Source organism: Thermobia domestica, chromosome 8 (genome assembly GCF_964235325.1).
Source record: "Thermobia domestica chromosome 8, izTheDome1.hap1.1, whole genome shotgun sequence".
Classification (NCBI taxonomy): domain Eukaryota; kingdom Metazoa; phylum Arthropoda; class Insecta; order Zygentoma; family Lepismatidae; genus Thermobia; species Thermobia domestica.
Window position 1 is genome coordinate 14,751,267 of NC_137461.1, and position 27,653 is coordinate 14,778,919.

Here is a 27,653-nt window from a genome sequence, read left to right on the forward strand (position 1 = left end):
CACACGTTTCTGACTGTTTCCAGAAACTTCTTACCGATATCCAACACACACATTGGAATACCAAAAAAGCTAGTTAGATTAATTAAGATATGCTTAAATAAATCACAAAATAAAGTTCGCATAGGAAAATTCTTGTCCAGGAGCTTTCAGGTCGACAATAGCCTGAAACAAGGAGGTGCGTTGTCGCCATTATTACTGAACTTTGTCCTGGAAAATGCTATAAGGAAAATCAAAGATAGCAACCAGAGCATAGAGTTGAATGGTGTTCACCAGGTAATGGCATATGCTGATGATATAAATCTGATAGGATTTGATACGAGAACAATAGAAAGAAATGCAGAGGTCTTATTAAACGTTTGCAGGGACCATGCGTTTAGAAGTAAATGCAGAGAAAACTAAATATATGGAAGTTCGTCGGGATCGTAACACTGCTAATTACGGATGCGTTAAAATATTAAGTATTTAATAATACTTTCGACAAACTGGATACTTTTAAATATCTATTATCAATATTAACAGACCAACATCATATTTACGAAGAAATTAAATGTCGACTAAAAGCAAGGAATTCGTGTTATTTATTCACTTTAAATCTTTTGTTGCCGCGAATTTTGTCGAAGAATTAGAAACTTAAAATATATAAAACGATAATCATCTTTGTTGTCCTATATGTTAAGGTATGTTTAAATGAATTCCAAAGTAAAGTGCAAATAGAAAAATTCTTGTCCACAAGCTTTCCGTCGAGAATGACCTAAAACAAGAGAATGGTCGCTTACTTTGAGGGAAGAACGTAGACTGAAAGTATTTGTGAATAAGATTCTGAGACGAATATTCGGACCCAAGAACAACGAGAATGGTGAACAGCGGAAACTTAAAAACGAGGAACTGCATAATTTATACCGTTTATCAAACATTGTTAAGGTCATAACGTCTCGGAAGCTTATATGGGCAGGTCATGTAGCCAGGATGGAAGAAAGCAGAAACGCTTTCAAAGTCTTGACTGGAAGAACAATCGGAAAACGACCATTAGGGAGACCTAGGCGCAGATGGAATGACAATATTAAGATGGATCTTGCAGAGATTTGAATACAAAATAGAAACTGGATGCAGTTAGCTAAGGATAGAAGTCAGTGGAGAGCTTTTGTGAACGCGGCATTGAACCTCCGGGTTCCATAGGCCATACAGTTAGTTATGCAACACGCATTACACTTTTTTTTTTTATACGAGTTTACATATCAAGAAGGAAAAAAGGTGTTGTTCTTCGTCCACTACTTATTATATTGATTTCTTTACTTTCAGATATTTTGCAAACCTTATCTTCCCAGAAGAACAGGTGTTTCAGCCAGCCAGAAATATAATTAATAGAGATACGGAATTAGTACTACCTGTGTATAATGCACAGACTTATTTTTCTCTTCCAAATGTTAGCAAGAAAGGTGTGCATTGTAACGTCTCTGAAGAACTGTCATTAAATGATATGAAACGCTTAAATAATATTTAAGAACGGCATGTTTATACGGATATTGCTTACCAAATATGAAATGTTGATGTTGACAGTTGTACCAATCGAGGAAGTCTTCAAAACTTGTCTCGAATTAATGAAATATTGATCTGGAGAGGTTCATCATTACAATATAACAGGTTAATGAGCTAAAACTCAGAATTACTATTAACTTTCAAAGTTTGATTTCTTTTGAACTAAAAAATACTGTTCACAAACTCATAGACTTCATAGTGATGAACAAAATGGCATAGTTGAGGAATATGAGGATATAATATCATGCGTCGTTTTCGAGAAAATAAACAGGTGGTTTTGTGGGGCTAAAATGTACGTCGTTCATTGTCAAGTTTTTATTTTGCTGAAAGAATTTATTTATTTATTTACCGGGCGTCCGAAAAAGATTGTACTTTTTCTTTATTTTTTCCTAGGTCACAAGGTGTGGAGAAAGGTGTCAGTGATAAGGATTGCTATTAGACACTCCAGATTTTGATTGAGATACCCGCAAGACCAACGATTCCCAATAGCACAATATTTTTAAGATGGCGTCCACACAAGAGAAGGCATTTTGTGCTGTGGAATAGGCAAAGACATCCCTTATCACAGTTCAATGCAACTTTCGGCAACGGTCGATCTACCTGACAAAAGCTCTGTTAACCGTTGGCATACACAACTCATAGAGAAAGTGTCCTATGTAAAGCCAAAAGCACCAACTTCCTTTCACATTGAGAGGAGACAGTAAATAGAGTTCGACAATCTTTCGAACGCAGCCCCACAAAGTCAGTTTGGAATGTGCTCCGCGAGATAGCATTGCTTCGATCACCAGTCTGGGATGTTCTTTGTAAGTGTTTGAAGTTCAAGGCGTTACAAGCTGCAATCTGTACATGTACAGACACTTACTGAAGATGACAACTTCGGACTGTCTTCAGTGTAGACATATTGGGATTCCTGGAAAATGATGATTTTATGGACAGGATAGTTTTCAGTGATGAGGCGACCTTCCATATCAACGGCACAGTCAACAGGCATTATGCTCGAATCTAGGATTCAAAACACCCTCGACGAATCATTGAGTATGTCAGAGATTCTCCAAAGTTGAACTTTTTTGCTACCATGTGCAGAACGAAACTTTATAAGCCATTTTTCTTTGCAGAAGTAACTATAACGGGACATTCATATCTTGACATGCTCCAGATGTGGTTAATACCATAACTTGATCATTTCCAACAGGGTGGAGCTCCATAATGATGTGAGAGGTACCTGAATTAATATCTTACACAGCGTTGAATAGGTCGCACTGGTCCTGATGATAAAGTGTTATTGAGATGGCCTCCGAGGTCTCCAAACATGTCACTATGAGACTTCATTTTATGGAGCTTTGTCAAAGACCGCATCTTTGTTTCACAATTGCTTCGTTATCTGACGGAGCTGCGAGAGCGGATAACATAGGCCTTCCTTTCCTATTCTTACAAGAGACGTGTTGATTTGAATATGGGAGGAAATGGACTGTGGACTAGTTATCTACCGTGTCACGAAGGGCGTCCAAGGTAGTTAAAAAAGAAACTTTGATATACAGATATACTTTGATATGCTTTGATGCCAGTACACTGTTTAAGAAATAACGTGTACAGGTATATCATATTTCTTAATTACATTTAATTATTGTTCAAACATGTGTTACAAACCTTTAAGTAAGCATATGTTTACATTAGATGTTGAAAAAATGTTGGCGATTGGAGGCCCAACACCTAACAGAACGATGAGCGGTCGCTGCATGTACAGCAGTCAATGCATCAATGGAAACCGATGCACATGTCTCTGTAATCTTCAGCCGAAGATTCTCGAGCGTGCGTGCATTTGATTGTTAGGCGGGTTGATAGTTGAGTACCAAACTCTCCTCTTCACTGACGCTGCACTTCGATGGCATTCCTAAACCTGATAAAACACTTCAAAACATACTTATGCTGCACGAACGTCAAGCGTACTTCTAACATTTTCTTATCTTACTAATCGTACTGACAGTACCGACATCTGTTGAGCGAAACACCTTACTACAACATAATTTTAACTGAAAACAATTGACAATGCTGACATCTGTTGGGCGAGAAACCATACTACGACATACTTAAATGTTAGAACAATTGTTAATGCCAGTATCCTGATACAATATGGCAAAGAGTGTATACATTTTTTCTGGCGGACTCTGCATACCTTGCTTTTGGTATATAGCTAAAGTATTCTAATATCACACTAGAGTGCCCGAGAATATTTTTTTTGAAAGGGGTTCATTATTTTTCGAACACTCTGTACTCTATATGTAACAACATACGCTCTGTTAACTAGCACGTTTTATCCATTGTTATTTGTTTTATTCTAACCTTGACATATAGGCACACACACACACACACACTCTTTTACGCACTTATCTCTCGTAAATAAGAGGACGATCCTTGGTGTTGAAAGGAATTATTAATTTCCAAGTTACATTTACATTTACGGCATAGTTGTTCAGTCGTAACGAACATGGCGTTACGAACTTGGTTACGGCTGATGAACAATTCTTAAATCAAGAATTCTTTAAGCAGGTCAGTTCGTGTCATCAGCATCCTTATTTTCACTGCAAGAACTTAAATTTTAAAAAAATGATGCAAGAGGATTTAGAAATAACGTCATTTTCTCTCCTTTTTGTAAGAAAAAAAAATGGTAATAACTACATTGAGTTTAAAATCGGAAAATTATAATAATGAAATTTAGGACATGCTTGCTTTTTCTCTTTGATAATTTCACATATTAGAAAGAAGTGATAAGATGATAGCTATAAGCATTTTTATCACTTTTTTTTTAATTTAAAGTGCAAACTTCAATTACGACTGTCAACACCTTGGAATGGATTGCACCAGAAATAAGTCAAGGTCAGTTAATAATGGCTGGTGATACAACTGTAGTGTAGAAACAAGCAATCTTCACTCTTCTCTCTCTCTCTAATTTTAATCCGAAACAAGGGCGGAATCACGGGAAGGGTCCAGCAGGTCCGGACCCCCTCCCGCCCCAAAAATACTTCCTAACTCAACATTCATTTGTACACTTTCCCAATAGAGCTACTAATGATTGCTGTAGTGCACAACATTTCATGGATAGGGGTCGACGACCGGGACACATCCTCGCGTTGTATTGGGTGCTAAAATAGATCGATCTAGGTCAAGCTTCACGACTTCCTGCGATCACTATAGTTGAGAAAAAGAAGTTGTAGATTCCAGTAAAAAAAAAAAAAAGGAAACAACACCGCAACGGGATACGCAATGTGCTCACCACATATTTGTCTATTTAAAAATCGCTGGATAGCTCAAGTCCTTCATAACTGTTTGCGGGGAATTTAGTTCTAACAATCGGAAACAAGAACTGTTGTTAAAGATAACGGAAGTACTAAGTGAAGGGGACTTATTCTTCACTTCGCAGAGAAAACATCACCGGAAATCAAAGGTCAACCCAAAGATATATAATTTCCAAATCGATCTTTCTCAGATTCATGACTGAGATAAGTTTCAAGTGATTCATGACATTGATAACACAATATTTCGTTCTTTATTCTTTTCTTTCATTTCCTAGAACAACTAACTGATAATCATAACAATTATTTATTCAAACATTTTAATTCTGTTTCATTAAAAAAAAAATCCAAGAGAGTTAAAGGGACAAACCCTTACTTTTACATGTAGTCTTAGTAAAATAAACCAGTTGCAAATGCTCCAAGAGTATTTTGTCAGAATGAACTTAAAAAGAATGGAGAGATGGACTGGGAAGGATAATTGTGATTTTTCCTACATGTAAAAGCAAATCCTTTTATCCGCACCTTCTTCTGTTTCTCGCATAAATTCGCAAAATATCATCTCTTACGGTTCCCGCGATATGGCTCCTTAAATCTCCCGAAATTTGAAAAATTTTTGGCCAATATCTCGGGAACGGTGGCCAGTTGTCCGGTGGCCACGGATTACTATTTGGTATTAAATGTCCACCATTCTCTTAGGTATTGTTCAACACTAATATGATGTCTCTATAACTTACGGTTCCCGAGATATGGCTCCTTAAATCTCCCGAAATCGGAACTATGCTTTGGCCAATATCTCGGGAACGGTTAGTCATTGGTGGTTGATCAATACGGCAAGTCAGATAATATTGGTGTTGATCAATACCTAAGAGAATTGGTAAACATTTTGGTACCAATATTAACTAGCCACCGGGTACTATTTGGTACCAAAATGTTCACCATCCTCTTAGGTATTAATCAACGCCAATATCATCTCTCTCCAACTTACAGTTCCCGAGATATGGCTCCTTAAATCTCTCGAAATTGGACATTTTTTGGGCCAACATCTAGGTAACGGTAAGAGTAATGCGAAAATTACATTACTTTCTCAGATAGGGTTTTGATGCTCTATCAAATGGAGGACTCAAAACTGAAAAATTCACAAGTAATAGACAGACAGACAGACAAACATACAAACATAGAGAATTCAGTAACGAACTTTTTATATTCGTTGAATATCAGTATCTAAAAGAATATTTATTAGAGAAAGAATGAATAATAATAATAATAATAATAATAATAATAATAATAATAATAATAATAATAATAATAATAATAATAATAATAATAATAATAATAATAATAATAATAGTAGTAGTAGTAGTAGTAAACAACCATACACGTGTTGCTTATGGTTCTGCTGAGAAAATGAGATTTATTTTTTAAAAGAAAAAAAAAAAAAGGAGGAAACTTGTTCGGATCTTATTTCCTCGTTACCAACTCATTCCGATCGCTGCTAACTAACAGAACGTAAGAAAAGCGGAAATGACTGACTGTTTCTTTATCATTGTAAACTTAACCTTTCGTTTTGTCAATTTTCCCTTCCACAACGCCATATCTTCTCATGTCATTCACGATCCGGTATTGCAAACAGCTTTTTATTTTTTAACTTGAGAATTGAATGAGTGTATCGTTTTCTGAATTCTTCTCAAGGAAGGTAATAGTTCATACTTTTATTCCCACGCCAACAAGAAAAAGATTTCTTAATATTTCTGTAGTGGCTGGTGGCTTACTCTGTGCTATATTACAATTCATTAACAAACAGCACATTCTTGACGGATATATATCTTTTTAACTGGGAGAAAAACGTGATTACTTTTTTCACTGTGAATTTTCAGGCAGATTTTCACACCTATATGTAGTGGTATCTAAACAGGATTTTTATTATTCTACGAATTATCTTTAAATGTCACTTTGAGTTTCTTTTTTCTTTCCTTTTTTTTTAAAAAAAAAAAATCAATCAACTAATCTATGTAAAACATGAAAGTGACTATGTTTGTGACTAGAAACTCTTGAAGCACCCAACCGATCTCGACCAAACTTTCAACATAGATGAGGTTTGGGACTGGGATATTTTTATCATTTCATTTTGACGGTGCAACCTAGGGGAGGGGTAGGAGGAGGAGTTATTTAAAAATGATGGACAATTACCGATATTAGTGGTGAATTCATAGTTTTCGGGGTTCGTTGAGATGAACGGTGACACTTCCGATGCCGTTTAAATCCAAATTCAGTCCCGCATCTTGGGGAAGGAGGAGATAATATCTATATATAAATGATCGAAAATAACCAATATTAGTATCGAACCCATAGTTTTCGGGGTAGTTGAGATTAACAGTGATACTTCCAGTGCCATTTAAATCCAGATTCAGCAACATATAACTTTGTTGAGGGAGAGGGGGGATATATATATATATATACTGTATATATGCACACTCCTGACTCATAGTTTAGTTTTCTCATAAAAAGAGTATTTCATTCACGTACAGAGGCGTTCCTCAAACTGTGCTTCACGGAGCAGAAATAGGCTTAGATACCTGTCCTTATGGACCTTCCACAATTTGCATTATTTCAGAGACAGAACAAGCAAGAGAGTCACGTGTACACCATATGAAGGAGTAGAGTTTCTACAGGTTCTATTGCTTGACAACTAATATTGAAACCGAAAGTGATTGTAAATTTCTACCACTTCCGGTTTAGTAGATATATTAGAGTGGAGATTGAATCTTTTCTTGGCTTGCTTAATTGACTGCAGAAAACCACTTCTCGCTATCTGTTACCAGTGGTAGATTTAAAAGATAAACACTTGGGGAGAGGCCAGCGAGAACCTAGACTATGGTAGGTATATCATGAGTTTACTATAAACTTTCAAAAATATGTAAATAATAGCTTCAATTACTTTTGTGACTCAAAAAACTGGGGGAATGGGCCCCCCGGCCCCGGGTTAGGCTCTAGAACGTTAAACCCAGAAGTGGTTGATTTCTTCCGTTGTGTTGTTTATGAGAAGTTGCGTTGTTTATGAGACACTCTTTAATAAAGGGCGGGAAGGATGTTGGAAATAATCTGAAGATTTCATTAAGATAGTTTTTTTTAGTAGTTTTGGCAAATAATTATACTATCGCTTTTTCGTAATGATTTTCTAGATATCCCACCATTTTTATGTTTCCTTAGATGGTCGCTATCTTACTAATTATGAACGAATATAATATCTTCACTAACAGAGGAACTGAGGATTCAGTGTTTTATTAACGAAGAAGATAGCATCGTTATTATTTGTTATTAGAAGGGTTATTATTTGTAATAGATGACTAACTTTAATTCATCAGCGTAAGAGAAACTGTTCATTAGACCTTTTTGCCTTTCTTCCAGCCATCTAGTGAAAAGTAAGGTAAAATAAAATACAACTTTTTAATATTTCTTTTCTACTCCATGGCGATTGTAATTTCTGCGAAGTAGTTATCACCATTTTAGCATGTCCATTTATTTTGTCCCCCTTTCCCCTTACGTTTTGGTAGTTGAATAGTGACAGTACGTACGCTGTAATGTCTCCAAGCAGACCGTGTTTCTTCTGAGAAAGAATGTTAATGACCTTTCATTTTGTGATTCCAGCCTAAAGTGACAGGGAGGAGACTTAACTTGGCTGTTCCAGAGATTGAACACGCAATTCAGCAGCTGTAGGCGTTATCTTGAACTTAGAAAGGAATTTTATAATAAAAATCTAATTCCTAACTACAGATGCAGAATTTCATCAAACAACGTGGAATTGCGTGAATTTTGTTACTTTATGCAGTGACCAATTTGGAAATAAATTATTACTGGTATGCCACAAACAAAGGGTGCACCCACAAGGGGTAACGGTCCACTGGGTCCAGACCTCCCCACAATTTCATAACTCGGCTAATATTTGTAGATTTCCTTGACAGAGCTGTGGCTCAAAAGTAGGTATACACCCCTGCATTGATCAAGTATAACATTCTAGCTTATGGGTTTACTTGCTTCTGCTGTTCTGAGCTTAAAATATAAGTAAAAACACATTAAGAACAAATAATACAGAAACTAAGTTTATCTGATAGATAACAATAAAAATTATTTATTTATTTATTTAACAATCACCAGATACAGCTCAGAGGCCATTTTACACTGGATATGCAACAACAACAATAACAATGGAAAGGATTTAAGAAGGTATCGGCCAGGGGCTGTTTAGTAGGTACCATCCCGGCATTTGCCTGGTAGGACTGAGGGAAACCCTGGAAAACCTCAGTCAGGATGGTCGGCAGCGGGATTCAAACTCACGACCTCCCGAATGCGAAGCCAACGCTCTACCACTTGAGCTACTTCGCTCGGTAATAGTAAAAAGTAATGAGTTGATTAGTACGGGACTGTGTACCTACTTTTGGACCACCCTGTATACTTATAAAAAGTAAGGTTCGTTCAATGGTTAAGAATTTATATTGCTTGATTTAAGTCGCAACTGAAAAGCGTGGCAGAAATGAATTAAATATTTAGAAAATTAAATTCTTAAACATTTTAACTCTTTCATATTAGGAGGCACGGTGGCGTAGTAGTAGAGTGCTTACCTTTGGTGTGTGGGGTCCCTGGTTCGTTCCCCAGCCAAGTAAGTTTGTGGTGGACAACATCGTGTCCGTGAGTTTTCTTGGTATACTCCCGTTTCCTCTCACTTTCTCATTCCACTAATTTTTCCATCGTCACTCAATTGCTTTAATCATTGTCTCCCTTTGCCTAAAAGTGCATAATCGTGGGACGTTAAACTCGAAGATTTGCCCAGGGGAGAAAGAAAAGCGAGGCTCCTGTGTATTTCATAATATCGGCATCATGGATCCCATTTTCTTTGACAGACTTGAGCGCAAGCCTCAAAATTTACAATTTTTCCCAAAAATTTACAATTCTTCCTCCCACACTGACTATTTTCCTCCCAAATTTATCTTTTTGAACCGAAACTTGATCACTTGACTACACCATCTTCCATGAAATGTATATTGTATCTCCCCAGATAATCTCATGGGCACAACTTATGCCTTTTAACCTTTCTGTGGGCGCCCCTTGTAGGCATTAACCGGTTCATGTCGAGTCCTGAAATTTTGTTTTGCTTCTCTATTAAATAAACATCAAAGAACGACTCCATTTGGAAAAAAAAGAGCTTGCGTCCTCAACAACTGTCGAGTTCGTCCTGTACTTACAACTAACCTGGTATTATTTGTAATCTTCATTTTCTTGCTATTTCTTTACTTCAGTTCATGATTTCCAGTTTGCCATAATCATTTTTGAATAACAGACAGGGTTGCCAACCGTGCTGATTCTGTCGGGACTGTACCGATTTCTGACTTACTTGTCCCGACCGGACACTCGTCGGGACGCATATTGTCCCGATTTATTGATTTTCAAAATTAATTAATATTTTATTGGGCCATTCTTACAAAGGAATAGCTTATTATTTTACACACACAGTTTTATGTATAGAATCAATTCAACAAATTTGTGTTTTAAATTGACTCCTGAAAAAATAGTTAGCAGCTCGTCTTTAATTTATAGTTATTCCCTAATTGTCTTGAGTTGATTATGATGATAGTAGGTATATTCCATGCAGGAAAAAAAAAAAGGTGCCGCATTCATTCAGGTTCGTGTTATTGAGCTAATTATTTACATTCTTTTCATCGACTCGCCGTACGTGTAGTCATCTCCGGGGGGGAAGGGGGGTCCCAGCACCGATTGTCCTGTCCCGATTTTTAATTAAGAAAAGTTAGCAACCCTGATAACAGGAGAACGGCATTTGGTACCCTACCACCGATCCACTGGGTTAGTTAACTCATCCAGAATTGTCGGTTATGTAACAGCAAATTTCCCTCCCGAAAACCATGAAATTTCTCAATTAGGTGCAAAATTTCCCCCTCAACGAAAACAGCTTTTCTTCTGACCATTGAAACATCACACTGGCACCTGTGCGCGTATCAAAATGAAAAAAAAAAAAAAAAAAAAGAGCAGATGACTATTTCCCTATTTGTCACAGAAATGACAATCCTATTCCGCGCGAACAAATGGTACAAAACGAATATATCTGAGGTTGAGTCAGGGTCATTTTGAAACAAGAGCTTATGGTCTCCTTCTGTATTTTGCATTTTCCAATTTTGATGAGTAAAGCCCCGATTATCCGCGAGGGCCGAGATTTTTTTTTAAAACCCTGGTGCAGTCGCGCTAGTGATTGCGGACCGACATTCCGCCTGCAAATAAGTACTGTATGTTCAAAAATATAAAAATAAATTGTATGGTTAAAAAAAAGCATTTCGAACAATAGTGCACATTTCAATGTGCACCTCTACTCTTACAAGCAGAAGCCGATTCTTCTAAGATATGAAAACGAGGTTTCCATGTTTTCTTATCTTTTTTGCACAACAAAACATAGTTTTTGTGATTAAATATTTGGTCTAGGAATTAATTCGTGCGGTTGGTACGCACACATTGAAGCTGTAGTACAAACACAAAATACATAAATACCTTAAGAAAAATATTGTCCATCGCTAGCCACCACTTTCGCCCATCTGTCAGGCAATGTACGGATTCCGTGGCGAAAGAAGTCCTCATCCTTGGAAGCGATCCAGTCAGAGACCCATGTTTCGATATCTTCTGAAGAAGTAAACCGCTGTCCAATCAAATCGTTGTTCATGCAATCGAACAAGTAGTAGTCCGAAGGAGCAACGTCTGGTGAATACGGCGGGTGGGGTAAAACTTCCCATCCGACATTTTCTAAATAGGTTTTGACCGGTTTTGCGACATGTGGGCGAGCGTTATCATGTTGAACAATAAGTTTATCATGTCTGTTCTCCCATTCTGGTCGTGTTCTGGCCAGAGCTTGCTTCAAACGCATTAATTGTCGTCGATAACGTTCTCCATTCATAGTTTCACCCGGTTGCAGCAGCTCATAGTACACCACACCTTTCATATCCCACCATATGCACAGCATAACCTTTGCACAGTGAATATCTCGTTTTGGTTGTGATGGACCTGGTTCACCTGGTTTCACCCAGGCCTTTTTTCGTTTAGGGTTCTCGTAATGGATCCACTTCTCATCACCCGTAATAATTCGATGCAGAAACCCCTTTCTGCTCTGTCGTTGAAGCAGCAATTCGCAAATGGTTTTTCGTCTTTCAACGTCTCTCTCTTTCAATTCATGTGGAACCCAATGTGACATCTTTTGAATCATTCCCATGGCTTTCAAGTGTTTGGAGACTGTTGCTTGATCAACGCCTAATGCTGCTGCAAGTTGTTCCTGCGTTTGACACGAATCCTGCTCGAGCAATGCTATCAATTCTTCGTCTTGAAATTTTTTTGGCTGTCCAGCTCGCTCTTGGTCTGCCAAGCCGAAATCACCACTTCTAAACCGTGCAAACCACTTCTGACACGTTCGCTCAGCTAGAGCATGGTCACCATACACTTCCACCAAAATACGATGACTTTCAGTCGCACTTTTCTGCATGTTAAAGTAATGCAGCAGGACACCCGCAAAAACACTTTATCAGGCACAAATTGCGCCATGTTCACTTAACTACAAACTGGTGTTGTTGACGCTTTAATCCACTGCCCTATACTACGAACGATACGCGATGACAGGGGTTTGCAACACATGTGTGATGTGTGGATACACGGAACTGTGGGACGCTCCGTTCGTTGCGCCATCTCTTGTCCACCCGCACGAATTAATTCCTAGACCAAATAATTTTTGTTTCATGTTTGCATCTCGTGTTTGCTAGGCCTTTTTCGCTCTCCGCGGTGCACTTGCCACCCAATTCCGCGGATAATTAGGCCTTTAATGTAAATACTAACTTCTTGTCCCTTGAGATGGATGATTGAGTATTTTGTGAGCTTAAGAGTCTTCATTCCGGCGAAATTAAAATACCGCTAATTTTACAGTAATTATGTGATATCTTCAAATAGATAAAAGATAATCGAAATGTGGAACAAGAGCGCCCTAGACAATATTATTCTACATGAGAAACCGTTATCACGACTCACTTATCTGCTTTCGATTTCGAGCCATTTTGAAAATCGGCATTTATCGAGCCGTTTTCTAAACAGCTGAAAACGGAAAGCCACTAGGTGACTTGTGATAACGGTACCTCACGCAAAATAATTTTGTCTAGGGCGCTCTTGTTCCATATTTCAATTATCTTTTATCTATTTGAAGATATCACATAATTACTGTAAAATTAGCGGTATTTTAATTTCGCCGGGATGAAGACTCTTAAGAAATAAGGAATGAGTGAAAGAAAATGAAAAAATAAGAGTACTGCCAAAGTTAAAAATGTTAGAAAGTTAAAAATGTTAGGTTTCTGCCCATTTTAAAGAAAAATTCCCGCATTCCTGCCATTGTTAAGAACTTCCCCCAACTAACAACACTAGCCCCATATAGCTGCGTTTGGGTAACTGGGCTAGAAAAGGCTTTCAAACATAACACTCAGATATAAACCTCTAAACTTCCATTGACGCAACTGCTGCGTTGGGGGCTTTAAAACTCAATAGCACAGCCCCTAATTAAGGCAAGAAGATGATTTTGGTATCAATGTCAGCCATGATTTTCAAGAATATAGCTTTCTGCTGGTGTGCATCTTATGTATGTGGAGTTACCACGGCGGGGTGAGGGTAAAGGTCATGATTTTTCTTCCAACAGTTTTTTTTTTTTTTTTGGAAAACATTCCCCTCCTTGGGGGTACACTCATAAAAATTGGTATGTGAAGCAATGAAGTAGACCACTACATGGTACTAACCTGTATTTGAACTTCTTGCTTATATGGGGGGCGTAGGGAGGGGGCAAAGTTGGCCAAATTTTTGAGCCTGTTTTCTGACGTCAATTACATCTATTTTCAGGACGCTTCCTCCAGGTTTCTTCTACGAATATGGCGGGAATTGTACGAATATTACCTCGTTGGAATCTGCGGTCTATAAACTTTCTAACGGTGTATGAATCATGGCTCTGTGCTAATTAGAGGATCACCAGAGCTCCTAATGTGAGAGTCTACGATTTTGTTAAAATCCCTGGCGGGCGTCTAAAAGTTAAGCTTTAAAAAATCTAATTTTCTTCTTTTATAGTGGAAACACGTCCGAAAACTGAAGCAACGGCGTTGGAAAGCTCTCTTCTTGAGCATTTGCAGCTTTTCTTTGCATTTGTTGAAATGTTTTACTCCAGTTTTGTCATCTGGTCATAGAGAGAGAGTGGGAGGGGGAGACTGGAGAAAGTTGTATGAAGCTACTTCCTTCTTCATTAGAAGCAACAACAGCCCAAACAACCCGTGGAATTGCAAACTGTAGCCATCGGCAATCAATCACGCATTTGAAACACCTGAAAAAAAACAACAAAATAAACAAACCGCGAAAGGAGGAACGACTTCCCATGTGGTCACAGCGTTTTCCTTCTCATCTGGTTCCGTTTCACCTCCATTAATCTTTTTTTTTTTTTTTTTTTAAATCAACAAAACACAACTGTTATATCATCGAGCAATATAGACAATATTTATTACACAGATTACAGCATTTTGTGTTAATGAAGATATTGTTATTTTAAATGAGATTTGTAATTACGGAGAAATTTAGTTCCGTCATTATCACTCGGATACAATAGGAAAATCCAAGTAATGGAAACGTAAGTGCTTCTCACAGTTCTTTTTTCACAGTTGCGGCCCAAAAAATTATGGTTTTAACTAAGTGCATGGAGATCATTAATAGCTTTCTTTTCTTTTGCTTTCTTTCTCTCTCATTTTTCTTTTTCTTTTTTTCTTTTTTTTTACAAAAAAAGAAAAACTGTAGTTGAGGTTTAAGAGGCCCCATCACGACGATTTTTTTTTAAAAAAACTGCTAATTTTACAGTAATTATGTGCTATCTTCAAATAGATAAAAAGATAATCGAAATGTGGAACAAGAGCGCCCTAGACAACATTATTTTCCATGAGGTACCGTTATCATGAGTCACCTAGTAGCTTTCCGTTTGCAGACATTCCGATTTTCTAAATGGCTGGAAATCGACAGCAGATAAGAGAGTCATGATAACAGTATCACATGTAAAATGATATTGTCTAGCGAGCTCTTGTTCCACTTTTCGATTATCTTTTATCTATTTGAAGATATCACTTAATTAGGTCTACTGTAAAATTAACGGCATTTTCATTTCGTTTTGATGGCGTCTCGTAATGTCCCTTTTCAGTACTGACTTAATACGAGACATGCATCGACAGTTTGAGTGGGACCAAGAGTGTATGCAGGTTTTTCATTATATAGGGGTGTTACTAAATGATCAATTACACTTTGGAGATTATTCTATTCATAAGGAAAAAAATGAAATTTTCCAATTTAACATCCAACGTCCTTTAGATCAAAGAAGATATGATTAAATCAAGTGAATGACGATGGAAAAAATGGTGGAATGAGAATGTGGGAGGAAACGTGAGTACAGCGAGAAAACTCACGGACACGGTGTTGACCTTAACAAGCTTAGGCCTAATTGTCCGGGATCGAACCAGAGACCCCACGTACCAGAGGTAAGCACTCTAGCACTAGAACGAAAACACTAGTGTTTCGAATTTACGAGCATGTCAGCCGATTATTGTGGACAATCGCGCTTATTTCTGTCGTTGAATCGGCATTTTTTGTCGCTTGTTTTGTTTACGTAATTAAAACTTTTCAATACCATTCAGACCTATCTAGATAGGAGTCCCAAGGGGTTTGGCCCTTATTACTATAGTCTATAGGCATGTTGATGTGAAGGGAATCAATTTGTGGGTCTAATTTTTGCATCTTTCGACATCCACGTTGTGTTCCTCTGTGGATCACCTTCCGACATACTTCTGTAGTACTGCTATTAGTTCCTTCGATAATTAATGTTCTCATGCTTGTAGATCTACCCCAATAACACACTTTTTCAGCTTTTCTTACATAGCCGTTTTTGATTGCTCCCATCTCTCATCACTAGGGAGAGGCAAGATATAAAACTTCATATTTAAAGCCGTGTCTCGTAGGGCAATAGAAAAAGGATCTTAATGTTTCATGGCATGTCCAATCGAAATAGCATTTTTTTAAAATTTCCATACTTCATATCTTGACAAAATTTCCATATTTACAAGTATTCTTTATATTCCGTATGTTTCACATACCTAATCTCTAGCTCCGTTGAATCCAGTGACTTTGCATCATCTTTCAGGTAAGCGCACGTCCCCTCAGCCATGTAGAAAGTTCCTTTTCTTTCAGACAAGCAACGATAAACCGAAACCCACCTGACTTCCCAGTTATACCTACTGACTGAGAGAACTGCTCCAAGAGAAGACGTTTACTAGCATATTATCCTCACCATACCAGCAAACGTCTCATCATTACAAGGCACCAAATTCCACGATTCCACGATATATCCACAACCCAACAGTCCAATCCATGATTTGAAAACCCCTTGAAAAAAGGGAGGGGCTACAAAGCCAGTTCTGTCTACTTAAATTAGGAACGATGTATCACCTGGACTATCAGAAGCAAAATGTATTTTGTGGGACCTTGAATCAAAAGTTGAGAAGAAGACTCATAAAAATGCTTCGTGTGAAGTATTGTACTATTATGGGACAGAAACATGAACATTACGAAAAAAAATATTTAAAAAGACCTGAAGCTTTCGAAATGTCGGTGTGGAGAAGAACGGACAGAATTAGCTGGGTCGAACGGAAAAGGGAAAACAAATATTAGAAACGGTGAGGAGAAAATAATATTTTTAGATTTACTAAAAAAAGAGAAGAGAAACAGGTTGGGACATTGACTAAGAAAAAATATATCACTAGGGATGCGCTAGAGGATATAGCGGCAGGAAAGAGAGGGAGGGGTGAAGGAGACTACAATTAATGGACGATATAATAACAGTAAAATCGTACATGAAGACGAAGTGATTAATGGAAGATCGTGGAGCATCTGAGTTTCTCAGTTGCGGCTAATGACCTGCCAATAATAGCAGAATACCTATGACGGTATCCCATACGGGACAAAGCTCTGGGACACTAACACAAGATTGCAGGAACTAAGATGGGTTTTCTCGGGAATTTCCGTTTCCTTCCACTTTCTTATTCCACCAATTATTCCATCAGCATTCACCCGTCTTAATTATACTTCTCCCTTAGCCTAAAACTTACCATAATTGTGGGACGTTAAAATGAAATATTTCTTTTTACTTTTTATGATATACATACACACATATTTTCAAATGAACTCTCCTAAATATCTTAAGTTCTACCCTAGAACTAAACTTATGAATGTTATGTTGATGCTTTAAACCTTTTAGGGGCCGCTGCAGCTCAGTGGTTTGTCGGTGGGTGTAGCTGAGCAGTCTGAGGCGTTAGGCTGACGATGGTGAGGTAAAACCCATTGGGACTTCGAGTCCCTCTGCAGTAGCAAGGGTGGAATTTTAACTGTCCTTGATGTTTCTGTGTTCGTGTCCCTGTTGAGTCTAGTAGTAGTCATGACATGTGTTGGAAGTAGAAAATAGGTCATGAAGTTTCCTTTTTTTAAAAAATAAAAAAGTGGTAGAGCGTTCACCTCTGGTGCATAGGGTCTTTGGTGCGATCCCAGCTCGCGCCAAGTAAACTTTGTGGTTCACAAGCACTGTGTACCTGGATTTTCTTGAGATTCTCCCGTTTCCTCCCACTTTCTTCATTCCACAATTTCCTTCATTCTCATCATCACTGTCTCCTTGGCATAATCGTGGGACGTAAAACAAAGATTTCATTTCATTTTTTAAACCTTTTAGTTTTACAATGCTGCAATCGACAGCCTTGTTCATGATTTTCGTGCCTTGCCTCATGAGAAAAGAAGAAAATGTTTCAACCATGTTAATCATATGGTTATTATACTATCATTTATTTTTACAATAGGACATGCATTGAACAGTCTTTTTTTCTATTTATTGATCCGTCAAACAAAACGTTTTCTGAAGGTCATACGTACCACTTATATTCTATAATTTGTACACATAACCTTTTTTTTTTTTTTTGATAATAATAAAAATGTTTTAGCCTTTAGATCGAATCAGTGATTGTATCACTATAAAAGAATCGATTGAAGAAAAAAGTCACTAAGCGTTCTCGTTCAACTGGAGGTAATGCTTTTAAAATATTGTCTCGTGGTTCTTGTAATGTCAAATGTTGTGATCGTGCAGTTCTTTTATCTTTTAAAAAATATATACAAAGAGAAGCATGAAGTGTTTGCAAGATAATCTACGTCCTCTGTTCTTAGAAACAGGTCAACCTCGAATCGTCTTCTTCTTTTAAAGTCCGTAATTCGCAGCGCAGCCATGTTGTCTTCAACATGGAAGGTCACTTTACTGAGACATTTTGCTTTTACGTTTTCACCTGACCTTTTTGATTATTATTTTTATGAACCCATGAAGAACAATATATTCCTTCTTAGTCGTAATAGCTTTAATAACAGAGCACTTTTGGTGCTTTATAAATGTGTTGATATCATGATGCTTTCATGAGCTTGTCAAGAGATGCATGTGGCGTCATCTTCCCGCAGGAATATTAAGCATTGCATGTTTAAATAGTATTTTGAAGATGAAAGTAAATGTTTATATTGCGGACTCAATAGGTGCTTGTTATCTACATTGGTATAGTACTTGACGTAAATGCAATTATGCTGTATTGTATTCCTAGAATCTTGGCTGGAAAATACGGACGGTAAATTGTGTTTTGTTTTTCTGTAAACAGTAGATTTTTTTTGGTGAGTAGGCTAATCGGTGCATGCATGAAAAGTTATACATCCTCTTTGCCTTCTTGAATATACAACGTGAGTGGTCACCTTCTTAAGATGCGATTCACTCATCAAATCATAAGTTTTGAGATTATTTTATACATAGTTTCGAAAATCTGAAATGTTCGTAACTTTAAATCTTACAATATTTGTTATGTTGAGTTTCCTTCAATTGATAAGAGGATCCATCGATCCGTCGAGTAAGAGGATATACAAATGACGCCTAATATACTCATAATATAAAAATAAATACTTCCACGTTAAAATCTCAACCTCTGCACCACTGACTTTATTCCATTACTTGAATACCCTACGCTGACTCGATTTTTCCCTACCGTATGATAGCGATTCGCCAATAGGGAAATGAAATGAATTTTTTTTTTGTTCAGTTTAACCTCCAACGTTATGCCCTTTAGCTGAAGAGAGACGATGATTTAGACAAGTGAATGATGATAATGGAAGAATTGGTGGAATGCGAAAGTGGGAGAAGACGGGAATATCCCGAGAAAACCCACGGACACGATGTTCAACACAAACTTACTTGAATCGGGATTAAACTAGGGAGCCCCACGTACCAGACGTAAGTGCTCTACCACTGAGCCACAGTGATTGGTATCATCAGTTCATCAGACTTCCTCTCTTCTCTGATGAAGACATAGTTAGTATGTTGAAACTGTTACGTGTTTGTGTTTGTATATATTTGTTATCACATAGCCTCGGTCAGTGAGTTCTGTGTTCAGTGTAACTTTCGTTTTAATACATAACATCATTGTAATATTGAATCAATTTTTAAGTTTACAAAAAAAGTATATATATATAAGGGCGGATCTAAGGGGGGGGGCTACGGGGCTAAAATGGCTTCAATTCAGCTTTACACTGGATAAAACGGCAAATTATGGTTTAGCCCCTCCCTTGATCATATCCTGGATCCGCCACTGTAGATATATATATATATATATATATATATATATATATATATATATATATATATATATATATATATATATATATTTTAAACTACGCAAGCGGATTCAGTCACCAATATCATTTCGTTTCGATCTATCGATTAATGTATCGACTGGAACACTTATTTTTCGCTAAAACGCTAATAATCTCGTAGAATTTTTTTAATGAATTATCATGAGTGAAAAAAAAAAACTCGAACATTAGGAAGACCAATTCGGGGAATTCTTCACAAAAAAAAAAAAAAAAATCCTGGCCACACCTTCGTCTTTGATTCTCTCTACAATTTGACCTAAATTTTCTTTCAAAAATCTTTTGTTTGCATTTAGTTTCTTCTTCTTTCAACTTGTAATGACAATATTTTGGTGATGATGTCACGAAATTCATTTTTATTTCATTCATTCTCCTTTTTCTTTAATTTTATTTTTAAATTAAAAAAAAATGATGTTCGGCAAGAGGGGGAAGAAGGTTCAACGATCGAGATGTAAATTCTTTCTCTGGTAGCGTGTTCTGTACTCTGTTCAGACAGAGATTTCACATTTTTTCTTCATTCTCACGTTTTTCTTGTATCGTAAAAAGCAATTTCCATTTCTTTTATACTTCGTATCAAAGACATGCAACGTGTCTTCATCTTATAAAGTATAATTTTCAAATCAGTTTTTCCTTTATTATGTTTAACCTATTATAATTACATTTCATCATACCTTTTCACAGCTTATTTATCAACCAATTACAGCTCACACGTTTAGTTCATTTTCATATCAAATTATGACATATTAATTGCTTTGATATAACTAATTAATATAGTAAATGCTGTTGGCTACAAGCTAATATAACACTAATTACACTATAAGACACAGCATCATTGCAGGAAATGTAATAATTTTTTTTATTTAGAAATTTATGAAATGAAAAATGAAATCTTTAAGTTTTACGTCCCACGGTTATGCCGGCTAGGCTACAGGAAACGGTGATGGTGAGAAATGAATGAAATAGTGGAATAAAGAAAGTGGGAGGAAACAGGAGAACTCCGATGAAACCCACGCATACGGTGTTTGTCCACCACGAAGCTCACTGGGCGCCAGCTGGGATCGAATCGAGGACCCCATGTACCAGAGGTGAACCCTCTACCACTGAGCCACTACGGCCCCTAGAAATTTTTGAATCTTTTAGATGTTACTGTTGCCGTGCATTGTAAAGATTTTCCCCCCCGATTTTTTAAACCATTTTACACTTGCCCGATTTCAACCCCACCCAAGAGTAGTGGTTCTTTAGCCTCTAAGGAAAATCACACCATGTCCCATAAAAATCGGTAATTTTGTTTTACGAAAGTTGCATTGAAATATGTTCTTAAAACAAGGACGAAATCACTCCTTGCTGCTTATTTTCGATAACATAGTCCCACTTTTCGGAAGGCTCAAAATAAGCACACACCATTCTTCAAAAATGTCTGATAATTTATACGAGGGACGATCAGAAACTTAGGTTACAACGCCGATATTTCTGGAGTTTCGTCTCTTATAGTGAAAAGAGTGTGCGGTAATTTGAATCCATGGAGTTGGCAACTGTTCAGAGTTTCAGCAGTCCGTCACCTACAGCACTAGTTATGGGTAAACACAAGTGGCGACTCGCTTGAAAAACTGTCTGGCGAAGAAATCCGCTAGTTATTTGATTTCTGTGATCGAAACATGTAACCGCGGCTGAAATTCACCGAAATTCACCGGTTTACGGAGAGACTGTAATGTCTTGTCAGCATGTCACAGAATAGTGTCGAAAGTTCGCGGGTGGTAGAGAAAACGTCATCGACGAGACGCTTCCTCTTACAGCCCAAAAGACCACCACGCTGTTGAAGCAGTTTCGCTAGGACATCGTCGACCACCCTTCCGACAGCCCAGACCTCGCTCCAAGCAACTTTCATCTGTTCCCGCACTTGAAGTAACACCTAGGAGGCCGTCGCTTCACTTCAGATGAGGAGATGAAACACTTCGTGATAACGTGGCCTAACACGAAAGGACAGAATTTTTAAATTAAAAGTATAAAAAGTATTAGAATTTCAGTTTATTTCGAGGAAAACACAAGAATAATGCATCATATTAATCAGTGGGTCCAAGAATGAAGGTACTTAACACTGTCAAAATTCTCTACGTACAGTTACGTTTTAAAAAGAGATAGAAGGATATCCATTCTTTTGTCACATGACTGTACCTGTTTAAAACGTTGACAATCTTTTCTAATAACTTGGCTGCAATCAGGTAAAAACACACAAGGAAAAAAAATTAGTTATCAATAAACAAGTTCGGTGTAGTTCATTGTAATTATACTAATGATATGCTGTAATTTTACTCAGGCAAATCTTCCAGTAAAGTTTAGGTATGCCCGTTGCACCGTCTTGTTGGAGATTTAAAAATAAATAAATAATAATAAATAAAAAAATTCCGGAAGCTTTTCTGTTACATTCTGTTTCCAAGAAAAAAAAACCTCCTATTATGCAATCAACGCAACTTATGGTTTTTTTGTTTTGTTTTGTTGTGTATACCTACAGAAAAAAAGAGTCGAGAAAAAAATATAAATGTGCACTGAACATGAAAAAACGTAGTCCTTGTTAAGTCCTCAAAGGAGAGGGGGATTAGTGAGTGGCTGGCGGTCATTTATTAAATGTAAATGTTAACCTAGTTGAAGATGGTTCTTGCTTTTAACAGTACGCTTCACTGAGCCCAGAAAAAAAAAAAAAAAACAACGAGATAAAAAGGAAATATAGAAGAACAATAGAGATAAAGTGTTCGTGAAATAATACGACGCTATGATACAATACTTTTTTTTATTATTTTTTAAATGAAAGCTTAAAAAGAGAACTACAATATGGTGATTAATAAAGATTTCTCACGTTGCAGTTCCAAGCGCATTCTCTCTTACATTTTCGTGTTTACGTAAAACCAGATCTTCCAGCCACAACATGGAAAGTGGTTCTTTAATAATTCATTACATTATTTGTAATAACTGGCGTGTATTAAAATTCGAGCAGGTTTTTTTCGTGACAATAGGTGGTACCTGCTGAGTAGGGCGGAGCGAAAAATCACTTTTTTATATATCGAAAACGCAATAGTGCGGAAAAGTTGCCAATTGATGTTGATAAAATACTGTAAAAATTTCATTGCTGAAATAGAGTATCTTCGGGTGGCGAATCGGCAAAAAAGATTTTGTGTTTTTATATGGTATGCAAACCCGCCGTACACACCACTCTTTTGTGTTTTTACGGTAAATGAACAAAAGTATTACCTATATTTCTTAACTTAAGCAGTCTATAAAATTGAAGAAATAATTTGTAGATGATTTAGGCAGATTTGAAACCATAGAATAGCCCATTTTAGCAAAACAAAGTATTATATACTGGACTTGTATTTTCATATAAGTTTCTGGCATTGAATATGCCGATAAATGTGTTCATTGCTCATTATAACTTTTCTTTTAATACTATTTTTCCTTTAAAAATATTCGTGCTGCTTTATAGAGCTTACCTTCCTCCCTGTGTAAGAATTCAATTTGGACTGGTCCAATTGATAGCAGCAGTGTAAAAAGGAAACAACTTTAGTATTCGATAACTTTGTTCGAGTGTGGAAGACGATCTTTTCAAGGTAATTTTGCGGTGTTAATATTGCGTTTCAGTATTTACTTCGTTGTACGTAGTTAGTAAGTGAATAGCCAGTTTTTTTGTGTACTGTAAATTAAACTTTATGTAGTGTGTGTGAAATCTGTATTTTATATCAATATTGAAACTCTAAACATGTGGAAGATAAGAACAAAATTAAGAACGACTTACCCCGTGTTTGGACATTCAGCTGAGCTTCCAGATGTACAGTTGCGCACAAAATCAGATGTAATGAAGAATTATTTTCAATTGGTAGGGCTTGAAAAGTGTGAGAAAGGGTATGATCCATCTGTAAAGAAGGTGGCGAGAGACGTTGCTCAGTGTGTGAAATCTGTTTAGGACAAGGCTTCCATCCCTACTGTGTCGTTAGAACGTATGGTTCAGCTTCTACTTGCCTTGCACGGAAAATATACAAGAAGTTTGTTAAATCTGAGAAGAAAACGAAAGCTTCTGCTAGTTGCCAGAAAAAATGGATACATTTAGACAAAATTACACGAAGTTATTTGATATATGCTCCTGTAAATGTCATGAACTTTCCATGTGCTCATGTGAATCGAGAAAGAAAGTACCTACGAAGGAGTGGAAGGAGTGGCAAGATCAGACAGCAACACCAGTATGCAGAATAGAGGGAGTTGACTGCGAGGAGACTTTAAAACTAATCATACGCACCAAAAGGAAATCACGATAGACCATCCGCCTACAATCTTCTTACATATCACAAACAAGTACTTCTAATGAACTCCAAACATCACCTTCTGATAGCGATGAGTCTAGTGTTGATGATTACTTTGCGAAATAACAGGAAATTAGAGAAAAAGAAGCAAGCAGCAATGACATGTCCTTAGACCTCTCGTTATGCTGGCAGACCGATTTGGAACATCTAATCGTGCAACTGCTTTGATAGCAACAGTTACATTGCAATCTTTTGGTATAATTTATCAAAAAAAAAAAAAAAAAAAAATATATGCTGGCCAGATGATAGACCGCTCAAAAATATGGCGAGAAAGGGAAAAGATACGACAAAAGGAAGTGCTAATGGCCAAAGGAAAGGTTCTTAGAGCCTTGTACTTTGATGGTCTTATAAAGATCAAACTCTATGCAGGAAAGAGACTGGAGGTTGCTGCTTTCCAGTAAAAATATACTCTACTTGTAAATATGGAGCTAAACACGTGTGGCTAATGAGAACTTCAAGATACATACCACAAAAGGAGTGGCAATTGGTTCAAGAAAAAGTTCAAAATAATTGTTATTTCGCACACCCGAAGAATATATTGCTCTCTATGGTTGACAATGAAAGATTTCACATCAGAAAAGAAGCATGGAGAAACATAGTCAACTCAAGGGGAAAGGCTAGGAACGAGAAGAGCAGAGATAATGACAGTAGTAACAGTAGGAAGATGAAGCAGGGAAGACCAGTTAAAGTAGACAGAGTCACATGTAAAAAAAAAAAAAAAAAAATCTACCAAAGCTCAATTTCAAACGCAAACCATTACACATACCTTATTAATGGGGGATCAGTTGAAGTGACGAATCCTCCACCGCTGTCTTGTTTTCCAACAAAGAACTTGAAATATACAATAATAACCATGAACATCCAGGCATAAAAAGAGCTTTGAAATATTCCTGTCACACCCAGAGTTCAGAACTTGTAACAGAAGCTTACGCAGAAAGTTTGTGGCAGAGATGGTTTTATCAGACGTAAACTAAAATCCCAATCTGTACACCAAAAAGTAGAGACAAAGGCAAACTATGCTCTGGAAAGAACCAAAGATCTAATTTTGAACATACGTGTATGGATGGTAGGGTGGACATGGGAGGGACCCGACCTGCATCCACGTCCTCGTCGTGGGTCCTGGGTCGTTTTACTGAAACAAGCGAGATAGGGCAGAAAAAGTATATATTTTGTATTAAGTAGATTGTTAATTTGATCAAATAGGCTATTGTGTGATTCCAAATGCGCCTAAATCATGCAAAAAATATTTCTTAAATTTTATATATTACTTAAGTTAAGAAATGTAGGTAATACTTTTGTTTATTTACCGTAAAAACACAAAAGAGTGGTGTGTACGGCGGGTTTGCATACCCTATAAAGACACAAAATCATTTTTGGCGACTCGCCACCGGAAGATATTTGATTTCAGAGACGAAATTTTTACAGTATTTTATCAATATCAATTGACAACTTTTCCGCACTATTGCGTTTTCGATTTATATAAAAGTGATTTTTCGCTCCGCCCTACTGCTGAGCTAGTTGAAGGGAAACGTGTTATAGTTCTAGATGTTGGTTGTTTAGGCATTTGGCAGATACGTTACTCATAGATAGTACCTATATGGGCGATAGACAGGGACGCATACATGGGTCCGAAACCTTTCCTAATCCTGCGAAACTCTACCAAAAGTTTTCCGCTTTTGAGTAATATACAGTCTTGTTTTTTAAAAAAATCCAGCATCCATGGACGTTCATATGGTTGAAATTCCACCATTTCCTGATTTCTGACAACACCGCTGCGCTCAGGGTACCCGAACATTTCCAACACCACCACCTGCGTTTAACAAAATGTTTAATAGGTGAATAGAAGCCAAAATTTCCCTGATCCCAAAATTTTGGAACCCTATTTCCAGGACTTCGGAACCTAGCAGGAATTCTGACATCGTCGTTGTGCTCAAGAATTCCGGACCTTTCCCATGCTATCACCCGCGTCCAACAACTCCATGTTCCATAAACGAGTAGCAAAGACCGAGCCCAAAATTTCGGATCCCCATTTCTGGGATCTCGGGTAGTGAGCCTGATTTCTGATATCACCGTTGTACTCAAGATATGCAGACCTTCGCAATGCCATCCCCTGCATCCAACAACTTCATGCTAAATAAACGAATAGAAAGGACCCGAATTTTAAAAATATCTTTGTCACCCAATTTCTGAGGGTTCGTGTCCAAATCTGATTTCTGATATCACCGCTGTGCTCAGGGGACCCAGATATTGCTAACGTCACTATCTGCGTGCAAGAACTCCATTATATATGGGCGAATAAAAGGGCACAAAACTTCGGAACCCTATTTCTGAGGCCTCGGGGTTAGAGTCCAATTTGACATCACTGCTGTGCTGAGAAGACCCAGAACTTTGTAACGTCATCACTTGCGTTCAACAACCCCGTGTTTAATAGACGAACGGAAGGGACCCGAGCCCAAAATTTCGGAATCCTATTTCTAGGTTTCGGAGCTCGACCGGGATTTCTGGCACCACCACTGTACTCAGGATACTCGAACCTTACAAGAGAGATAGAAGGGACTCGAATCCAAAATTTCGGTACCCCATTTGTTTGGCTTAGAGACCAAGGTTCGATTTCTGACATCACCGCTGTACTCAGGGGACCCGGATCTTTCCAACGCCACCACCATCGTCTAAGTCCAACAACTTCATGTTTAATAAGCAAATAGAAGAGACGTGAGCTGTTTAACTTCCGAACCCCATTTCTGGGGACCTTGGGTCCTGAATCCAGGGTCCCATTTCTGACATCATCGATGTGCTAAGGATACATGGACCTTACCAACGCCACCACCCGCGTCCAAGAACTCTATGTTCAATAGGCCGAAGAAGGACCACAACCCAAACTTCAGGACCCTATTTCTGGAGTATCGGGGCCAGAGTCCGATTCGCTGTGCTCACTCACTGCTGTGCTTAGAAGACTCAGAACTTTGTAACGCCATCACTTGCGTTCAACAAACCCCGTGTTTAATAGACGAATGGAAGAGATCCGAGTCCAAAATTTCGGAACCCTATTTCTAGGCTTTGGAGCTCGAGCGGGATTTGTGACATCACCTCTGTCCTCAACCACTCACGTCCAACAACTCCATGTTTAATAGGCAAATAGCAGAGACCCGAGCTCAAAATTTAGGACCCCAATTACTGAGGTCTTAGAAGTGTTTTCTAATATCACCGCTGTACTCAAGAAGTTCGGACCTTTCTAATGCCATCACCTCCGCCTAACAACTCCATGCTAAATAGACTAATAGAAAGGACCCAAGCCAAAAAATAAAATAAATAAATAAATAAACAAATAAAATTTAAAAAAAAAAAACTTCTGGACCTCATTTCTGGGGCTTCGGTCCAGGTCTGATTTCTGACATCATCGCTGTGCTCATGGGATATGGACCTTTCAACTTCACCATCTGCGTGCAAGAACTCCATGTTTAATAGGCGAATAAAAGGGAGCCGAGCACAAAACTTCGGGACCCCATTTCTAAGGCCTCAGAGCCCAGGCCCAATTTGTGACATACCGCTGTACTCAGGGTATCCGGTCCTTTAATTACCACCACCATCCAACAACTCCATGTTTAATAGGCAAATAGGAGGGCCCTGAGCTCTGTAACTTTGGAACTCCATTTCTGTTTTTCAGAGC